General features: G+C 37.7%; 1 pseudogene; it reads left to right on the forward strand.

The window, feature by feature from the left end:
• Positions 1-6,702: 6,702 nt before the first annotated feature.
• Positions 6,703-6,913, forward strand: LOC102519371 (annotated as a pseudogene).
• The last annotated feature ends 2,601 nt before the right edge of the window (positions 6,914-9,514 follow it).

The raw sequence follows: 9,514 nt of genomic DNA on the forward strand, positions 1-9,514 counted from the left end.
GAAAAAGGTCTTTATAGTGCATTTCATTGTAGATAACAGAAGCCCACTAAAACTAGCTTAATTGAAAAATGTTTGTAAGAAATCCAGTGTTTCAGGGAAATCCAAGGTAGAAAGGGAAGCTTCCATCTTATGGGTAACTGGAAACTGATTGGAAAGCTGTCAAGAAACTGGGAAGCTTCTCTTTTTTACCACCTTCTTTCCGGAGCAAATTTCATAATATCAGCAAATACAGTAAATACAAAAGCATGACCTCCTTGCAGCTTCTGCATTTCTAACGTTCTTGGTTTATTCAAACAGCAGAGGCTGACCCACATCTCTGCCTCCCAAGTCCAAATGCCTAGGAGAATCTGGTTGGCACACCTTGAGGTAAATGCTCACCCTCATCTGATCAGCTATGGCTTAGGGGAGGGCCCAGAAGAAAAATCAGCCCAGCTTAGAATGGAGGTTTCCTCACGTCCAATCGTCATGGGCTCAGAGGGAGATGTGGTACTGGGTACATGGTACACATACAGCAGTCGGGGCCCACCCCTGCTGGGGGATTGTAGGAAATGGGGTCATGGGATGGGCAAATACCCCCAAAAGTGAATGTTATAGCTAGGTATAGAGGATAGATTAGAGAGAAGAGAAATAGAGGAGAAAGAAGCAGAAAAAGGGAGCAATTTAACCATCTTAGTGCTATATAGTCATTTAGTTTTGATATATTTAATACACAATTCAGAGCAATTGCTATTTCTCATTGTTGTATTATTTATTGTTACTATTCTGCTTACATTATCTGATAAGACTTTTTAAAACTTCATATCCTGATGACTTATGTGTAATTATAATTCAATGGCAGTTTCTTACACACATAATCTAATTTTCCATCCTAAATAAAACATCTAAATGAAAACCTAAATAGGCCTTTTATATACTCATTAACACAATATGTAAAATCAAGACGGAGCCTAGATTTCTATATGCAGTGCCCTACTTTGGTGAGGCAGAGTTTATCAATTACTATCCAGTTCCTTTACATTTTTTTTAAAGTGTCCATGTCCATTAGCTGGAATTAAAATGACATTTATAAGATTAAGTAGTTTTGCATATAGTCCTTTAGCATCTATATTTTGTCATGCTGGTGTCTGAAAATGCTTACTTTTCTTCCAAACTCATTACAAGTGTATTTTTAATTAACTAAATTGCTGCATCATCTTTCATTTCTTTTAACAATATCCTTGGGGAGGTCACCATGAATTTTGACAGTAGGCATTGAATTTTATGAGCTCTGTCAGTCCTGTGGGCAAACAATCTGGCCTGATATAGGTCAGGTGACTGTGACATGTGGGAACAGGGGCTTTAAAGCTGGCAAAAGTTAGATTGGTAGTAGTTATGGAAAAAAAAATAAAAGCTTTAGGAATACAGGTTTTACATTATAAAATACATTCAAATGTAAATATGTATTGAAAAGAGAGTAGATAGGCAAAAGAAATTCTGAGGGACTGGAGAGGGTGAGGATGAAAGCACTGATAAAATAATTGCACTGAGGCGCTGGGCTTCACTCATTGGAACCAGATGGGTGATGGGGGAAGAAGTACTGAGCTGTAAGTTAAGAGACTTGGGTTCTAGTTCAGGGTGATACATTTATGAGTGTGCAACAATAGGCAAGTCACTTATTTTCCCTGAGTCTCAGTTTCCTTGTTGACAAAATGAAAGGGTAGGAGAAATGGTCTCTAAGGTACCTGCCAGCTATTTGATCCTATGACCTAAAATGATTCTTAGAACTGTAATTCTCGATTCTGCTAATCCATGCAATTTCCTCCTGTCAGGGGTCAGTATCAACAATTGATGGGATTCAATGATATCTATAAAAAGACTGTTTAGTTTGCATATCTCCTTTCTTTTCCCTGAGGTTGCATATCTTTTTCATGCTGCCCTGGCTTCTCCTTGGTGATGAGAAAGCAATCACATTTGCAGGAAGAAGCTGAGGGGGGCTGGGTGCCTTGTGATAGATGGGGAGCCATGGGAAGGTTAGCCGCCTGGAACACGTTCAGTTCCACCTCTTTCTCTGGGCACTCTCTCACTGGGTAGTAATGGTGTTAAACTGGGGACTAGCATAATACAAGTCTGACAATTGTATGGGACAGAAATGCAAAGCAAAGGCAATGGGGTTATGCGGTGGCACCCTCTTCACTCCGTCTCAGGCAAGCTTCGGGATCAGAGAAAAGGTTAAAAGTGCGAGCCAATTTGTAATTTGGAGATAGAAGAATTCATTTTCTAATAGGAAAGCTAAATTATATATAAAAAAAGAAACTTTTATTAAAACAGTTCCACCACAGTGACTCTGATTAAGAAGTAGGGCAATTTTCATCATGTAAATTATGTTTTTAAATTAGATTTAAATAACATAGTAATACTTCTATTCATGTTATCCACCATTTAAAAGAAATAAATAATTTGGTTAAGTTCTTGCATTTTCACGAGGTGAAATTCCATCACAATCCTTGAGTAATTGAAACTGTGGTGATTTTTAGAGCCATCCAATTACAGGAATTCAGTGCAATTATTTTTCTAATAAAGTTAGTTTTCACTTACATGTGTCTGTCATTTTCTGTTGATGTGAGGATGTTTTAAAAGTCTTTTTCTGATGAATTCTGGATACCATTGTACCTGTAGTGGGATATTTATTGATACTGTCAGATAAATGTAGAGCCCATAAAAGAAGGCATGATTATAAATTTTAGTATGTCTATTTATCTTTGTTTTTCTGCCAGTATCAATGAACAATTGCGGATGTATTTCAGTAACCTATTGACCATAGTACTTTGAGTGGAAGTCTGGAATTTTACAGATAATTTAATGGCAATATTAATGCAGGTGTATTCTATTTAGCTAATAATGGCACAGTAAAGACAGCACTGACTGGACCACTGCCTCTTAACATTCCGAGAATTATGTCTTTTTCTGTTTTGATAGAATGAAAGTTGAGGGAATTCAGGACAGTGCGATTGTGAGGCTCTGCCCTCTGTTCACCCTTAACTGTAGTTTCAAGATTGGAGAAAACTGTCAGAGCATCAGAAAAATTTAAAGTTCAATTAATGACTTAACTGATCCCTGTCCAGACATTTATTCAGTGAGCCCACATGTCCCAGGCATTGTGCTAGGCTTTGGGGATACTAAGATACATTGACCTGGTCTCACCTGTCAAGGAGGCCACAGTTCCAGAATTAGTTGCCGTATAATACAGGATAGGAAAGTTGTACAATGTCCAGAGACCAGGTGTGTGCTGAGGGGTGGGCAGTGCAGTGGGGAAGAAGGAGGGGTTATGGGAACAGCTTGTGACAATTCCCACCTCAGCAAAGTCAGTTTAATGACTCAGATCCACAATTGATAAATGTTGTTTCAGAAAAATGGTTCCTTTCTCCTAGAGTCTCCTGCTCCCTTTAACTGTAAGGAGTTAATTTGCCTCATCTCTCAGGAGTGAGAGATGGACAAAAAGTAGAGTGGAACTTGGAAGCAAAAAGAGAGAGAAAGATCAATTTATTTAATCCTAAACCCCTGGTTTTAAATCACGGATCCCTGTATAGAGATATTATGGGTCTAAATGTTATTGTACTGTGGATCTAAAGGTTGGGGTCACTTTTAGTTTAATGACAAAATCTACGTTTTAAAAGGTCAGCCAATGAATTAAACATGTGCATGGTAGATTTGTGCATTGCTCTACCATTTCAAAGATACAATCCAGTGGAGAAGGCAATGTGCCTGATGTACAATGAGATAGGTTGAAATCAGGTTTTGTTATCTCTCAAGCTTTCTTGAAAATTTATAAGGTTGAAAAGGAGAAAAAAGGTCAATTCTGTTTTTAAGGAGTAAGTGTGGGCTGTAGTTACACCATTACAAAACAGTCACTCTCAAAGGAAAAACATGCATTTAACCACAGGAAAAATTACACTTAACAGTGTGTGGGCTCATTGAAACAAACAGAAACACATTGATCTGTAAATTAAACAGAGCTTTTTGAACTGAAGCCCACTGAGCAGTTGGAGGGGGCTGTGTGAGGAAGACCTGTCTCTTTTGAGTGTGTAGGGAAACGGACAAGAAGAGAAGCCTTGACATCTGCAGCCTAAAGAAACCAGAGTTGTGGTAAACACTAGGTTGTAAAGGTCTGACAAAGAAATGATTATCAGTGAATCATCTGTTAGTGACCAGAAAATGAAGAAAGTTCATTTGCGCAATATCAGGTGGCTTGAAAATGTAAGATAATGTCAGAATAGTTTTAGATATTAACAATATTTTTGTTTAATATCCTCCTTAATGATCCAGGGACATTTAACTGCATTCATTGCTGATATGAAATTAAGGGTTTTATTTTTTGTTTGTTTGTTTGGTTTGGTTTTTTAAATTACAAATACCACCAAGATTTGCCAGATTAGAAACACAGTAGAAAGATAAAACCAAGGTCTAAACTGGACAGGCTTGGAATGAATATCATAGATGGGAATAGAACGCTTATAGATACTGAGTGGTAAGGAAATAAACACAGTGAATATCTTCTTCTATCTGGCCTCTGCCAATTCCATTTCCGAATAGCCACAACAGCAAAAGCAATCATAGCAATAAAAAGGATTTAGGGATGGCTTATTGAAATATGCAGAAGGGCAACAATGAAGTGCAAGAAAAATAAAGTCCAAATAGTGAATCCACAGTATAAGAGTATTTGAGAATGTTTGTACAAAAGGCCTTACACCTAAAATAGTGCTTGGAGCAGAGGGTTGGTCTGCAGTAGAGAGTCTGTGAGCTCAAGGGGGGCTCTTCATTAGCACTTATAAGAACTGTTTGATAAAAGACTGACTGAGAGGGTTTTCAGGATCTGGACTATTGCTATTTTTCAAGGGTTCAGAGAATGAATTCAATTAAAGGAGTGGGCTGTTCCCCCAAACAGGCTTTACCTAGGAAGGATTATCAGCCATTTTCACCTCACTTGTGCTAGAGTCACAGCAGTGAAGTTTCCCCTCATGAAACAAACCTTTTACAAGCATACTATTTTAATTAGCACAAACTAAATTTCCAACTGAGAGCAGATCCCTGTCCTCAGAGAGTTAATGTTCCAATATGGCCACTTTAAGGAGGAAAACACTGGCTGTACTTTGAAAGACTTAAACAGTAACAGACAAATAGTTTGCAATGGCCAATTCTTTGTGCAGAAGGGTGGGCAACTAAAGAATGGCGTTCCCGGAGCAAATTGGTACTTTTTCTTTGAGGTAAAGTGCTCATATGTTTAAGGTAAATTACCTCTTCCAGGAAGACCATTTTGCTCTCTGAAGAAGTAATTTAGTTCAAAAGGGTACCAATTCAGTGTCATTAAGCCTTTCAGGAGCTACATTTTCTATTATAAGCAAATCCTGGATAAGGTAATTTGCCTCAATTAGATAATCACTTTGAATCCAGGAGGGAGTATATTTTACTTACCTTACTCATAGTCATCAATTTTCTTTTCATTGCCCAGGTGTGTATGGAAATGTGTTATGTATTATATACAAGCTTAATAAAATAAGACCTGACCCCTTGTTGGAAGTAGCATATGGTCAGTAGTACCTTAGCACATGTCCCAGTTACTGTTAAATGTGGATTAAGTCCTCAGGACTCACACCCTGGTCTGCTGAGAATATACAAAATGTGGTCCTTCACTAAAAGGAGTTTATAAAGTTTTTATTTTTGACAGGAAGGCGTCTGGGGTAGATGAGAGAACAGACCTGGTCTAACTTTCATGGATGTGGTAAGGACTGACTTTTTAACAACTATGAAAGTGCTTTAAATATTAAGTCTTATGGAACCACTAATTACATTTATTATTTAAAAGGCATAATGGGAAGAAATAAAGCCAAGAAAAATTTAGGGAAGATACCTAGAATTAGTGCCAAATAAGCAGGTCTTCCGATGGCTAAGGAACAGGTGAAGATGACTGGTAGAAAATCTATGACTGCTGTGACTTAAAATGGGAATACAGGAAATGTGCTGAAGGAAAGTGAAAATCACTCTGGTGCTGCAATTTAGACATTAGGCAGTGACTAGCTGGCCACCCTCTTGCCTCCCTGGTTCATAACCTGTCAATAAATCTCACATTAATCAACACTTATTGTGCTTTGCCTACAGAACGATCAAAGTAGCCCCGTTGTTCTATTCACAGCCCTTACTTAGGGTGCATTACTGCACTTAAGTTGCCAACAGATGGAACTCTACTTTGCTTGTAACCCAAGCCACTTGTCAAACATACTGTAGACTACCATATATTGCAAATCTGGTGCTGTAAGAATTGAGATGATAGAATAAATTGTTTCAAGGCAAAAGAGCGTTAAGTTTTATTATTTAGCAACACAGTATACCAAAGACATTTTCTACCCTAAGAAATAGAATTGGCCTCAAATGATAACCAAGGACAACCCAACACCTCACCACCACAACAAAATCATCTCTCACATGTTGTCATTTGGCCTTTTTTTAGCTCATGCAATATCTTATACACATTTAGGAAACTAGACAAGAGAAAAATCTCTTTACTGCCTGACTTTTTAAAACATGGTTTCACTTTGTGGGGTTATATACCTTGGCAACAATTATTTTGGTGACCTTATCACACATGTTCACTGTTGCTGTGTTATAAGGTAGCCAAGGTGAGCTGAGTGGCTGCTTGACACTGTGATCTGAGGAGCGACCACTGGCTTGATGGAGCTGGCCAGGAATGGCTTACACCTGAGGTGGACTACAGGCCACCGTGCACCAGAGATAAAAGTCCAAGGCAAACAAAGAAGGACGCACTGAGCAACCAAGAGTATCTTCTGTCCCTGAAGCAGTCTCAGCGGCAGCAAGCACCTGTGGTGGATTTCAGGTGGACCTGAGACAGGCATTCTTAGCTGAGAAGCCGAGAGATGGCTAAAGCAGTATTGAAAAATCATGATATTGTTTAAAAGGGGAAAACTAGCTGACAATGAATCAATGTATTTGAATCAGCTACAGTGTAATAAAGCTATTAGCTACGGGAAAAAAAAAGGTAACTAAGAATTTTCAAATGTTCTTTTTAAACTTTGTTAGAGATACATTTGCTGATCACAGACATCTTATTGTCTGAAACAGGGAATTATCTTTATCAAAATAAATTAACTCAATTTTAGTACTCTTCTTATGGAAAATTTCAAGGGCCTATGACCCAGAGATCTTGGCATAGAAAGACACTTTCTTAATTTATTTGTGTAGCCAATTTCTTGGTGGTTCTAACTGAACCCGGGTTTAAAATACAATTGATTCTTATTATTTGTGGTAATTATGTTTTATAAAGTATTGAACCATTGCTCCCAGGGGTAATGCAAGGTTAGGTTCCTGTGAGCCTTTGGTGACAACATCTTCATCAACCAATCAATATATAAACTTATTTTATGTGTGTTTCTGTTTAAATACACCTTATTTAATACATTTTGTTAACTCATTAACATTGGGCTCATAGCCAACAGCACTAATAACTCATGCTTGAATGATGCTTATCTAATACATGTATTTTCTGTGTAAGTCACATTACAGCCTTTTTGAGCTTGGAAACACTTGACAGCACTTCAACACTATGCTTGGGGGCCATTGGAAACAGCAAAATCACCAACAAAAAGCACAAAAAATGTGAAAAATGTAGCAGCAAATAAATCAAAAAAAGTACACTTTTTATAGCATGAGAGCAGAAACAAGGAAGCCAATTGTTGCCTTGTTTGACTTCAGCTGGGAACCCACACATTGGCGACTGAAATTTTTCTTCACTGCACAAGTCCACAAATGACAGAAAATGCACAATGTGAATTGAATTTATGATTTACAAATAAATTTTAGCAGAGAAGCAAATTCACAAATATGGAATCTGCAAATAATGAGGGTCGATTATGCCTTTTACACAGTAACTAATTTTTAGACTTCTTAGTTTTAAAATGATTAAGCAATTCTATACTTGCCGAGAATCAATTGTTTGGAAATACGTAGAATTTGGTTTAAGTTTCAAACTTCACCCTTGGCCATTCATTTCAGGAAATAAATTCAAAAAGCTGTTTGATTTTATCCCAGTTTAGTCAAACATTGTAGTTATTTCAGTAGCCATATTCAAAAACTTAAATTTAAATCACAAATATACGTGGAAAGGCAATAATAGGAAGAGAAATCAAGGAAGAAAATACATGTGTAACAGAGCAGGATCCTATGGGACCTTCCTGGGACAGACCCCTTCCCCTCATCCTCTACTTTAGCTCCTCTCTGGAGTACCCAGATAATAGTATCTGATGCACATTTCCTGAGTTGTTATACTGATGCCAAAACCCCCACCAAATGGAAGACTTAACTACTTGATGACCATGAGCCTGTAACCCCCAGGCTGACTGGAGCCTGTGGATTGATGTTGTTAACCCTGTGACACCACTCAGTTACCTCACCATCAACCAGTCAGAGAACTGTGTATGAGCTGATCCCATATTCTGGAACTCCTTCCCTCACCTGGCCTTTAAAAATGCTTCCCTGAAACCCACAAGGAGTTTGGGTTTTTGAGCACTAGCTGTCCCGACTCCATGTCTGGCATCTTATAATAAACACTTCACTTTCCTTCACCATAACCTGGTGTCTGTAGATTGGCTTTACTGCACGCAGGCAAGTGGACCCCAGTTTGGTTCAGTAAGACATGTTCTCAGCTGTAGTGGCTTTAAAGAGCTGAGATGTGCTTGATCAACACTTGTTGATGGGACTTGACAATTTCAATTTTAGTTTATAGTTTATAATTGAAAATGGTCTGTGGAATAGGATGAATGGAAACATTTGTTTGAAGATAATAATATTATTAAGTTAACTTCAAGACATACGATGACATTATTGGGTCATGCTCTTATAACCTCCACTCTAAAGTACTTAGGATTGGCCAATATTTAAGACATGAACATTTGATTCCTTATAAAACAAAAATGGTCTAACAGGCATTTTATAAATTGTGCTCTGTTGAAATGTATCATTTTGTATTGCCAAGAGAGCACACACTTTGAATTGAAAGGGAGTGAGAAGAAAATAGGGGATGACTTATGCATGGTGCTTTTAAACTCATGGCAGAAATAGCTCAGGCAATATGTATGTGGTCACTCAAGATACTTCAAAGGGGCTGGTGTCTGAGTGTGGGAGGGAAGGAGAAGAAATATAAAGCTAAGATAACATTTCAATCAAAACTTTTTAAAATAGAAAATACTGAATGTGTAAAGTTGACCGCAAAAAAAAAAAAAAAGAAGCAAAAACTGTAAATGTTTAAAAACAAAAGAATAGAATGGGAACAACACACGCAGACAATTAAAGTCTCATTAAAGAGGTAGTTATTAGGAAGATAGATTGAAGTGTGCATTATTACCTTCTACACTGTCAAGTTCAAAATCAGCTGCAAAGAGATGAGAGTGATTTGATTTCTCTCTTATCTTGGCTTTATCATACGAAATTATGTAACCTCCTTCCTGTCTTCTGTTTTTGCCTTCAGTCT

This window comes from Camelus ferus, chromosome X, assembly GCF_009834535.1.
Source record: "Camelus ferus isolate YT-003-E chromosome X, BCGSAC_Cfer_1.0, whole genome shotgun sequence".
Classification (NCBI taxonomy): domain Eukaryota; kingdom Metazoa; phylum Chordata; class Mammalia; order Artiodactyla; family Camelidae; genus Camelus; species Camelus ferus.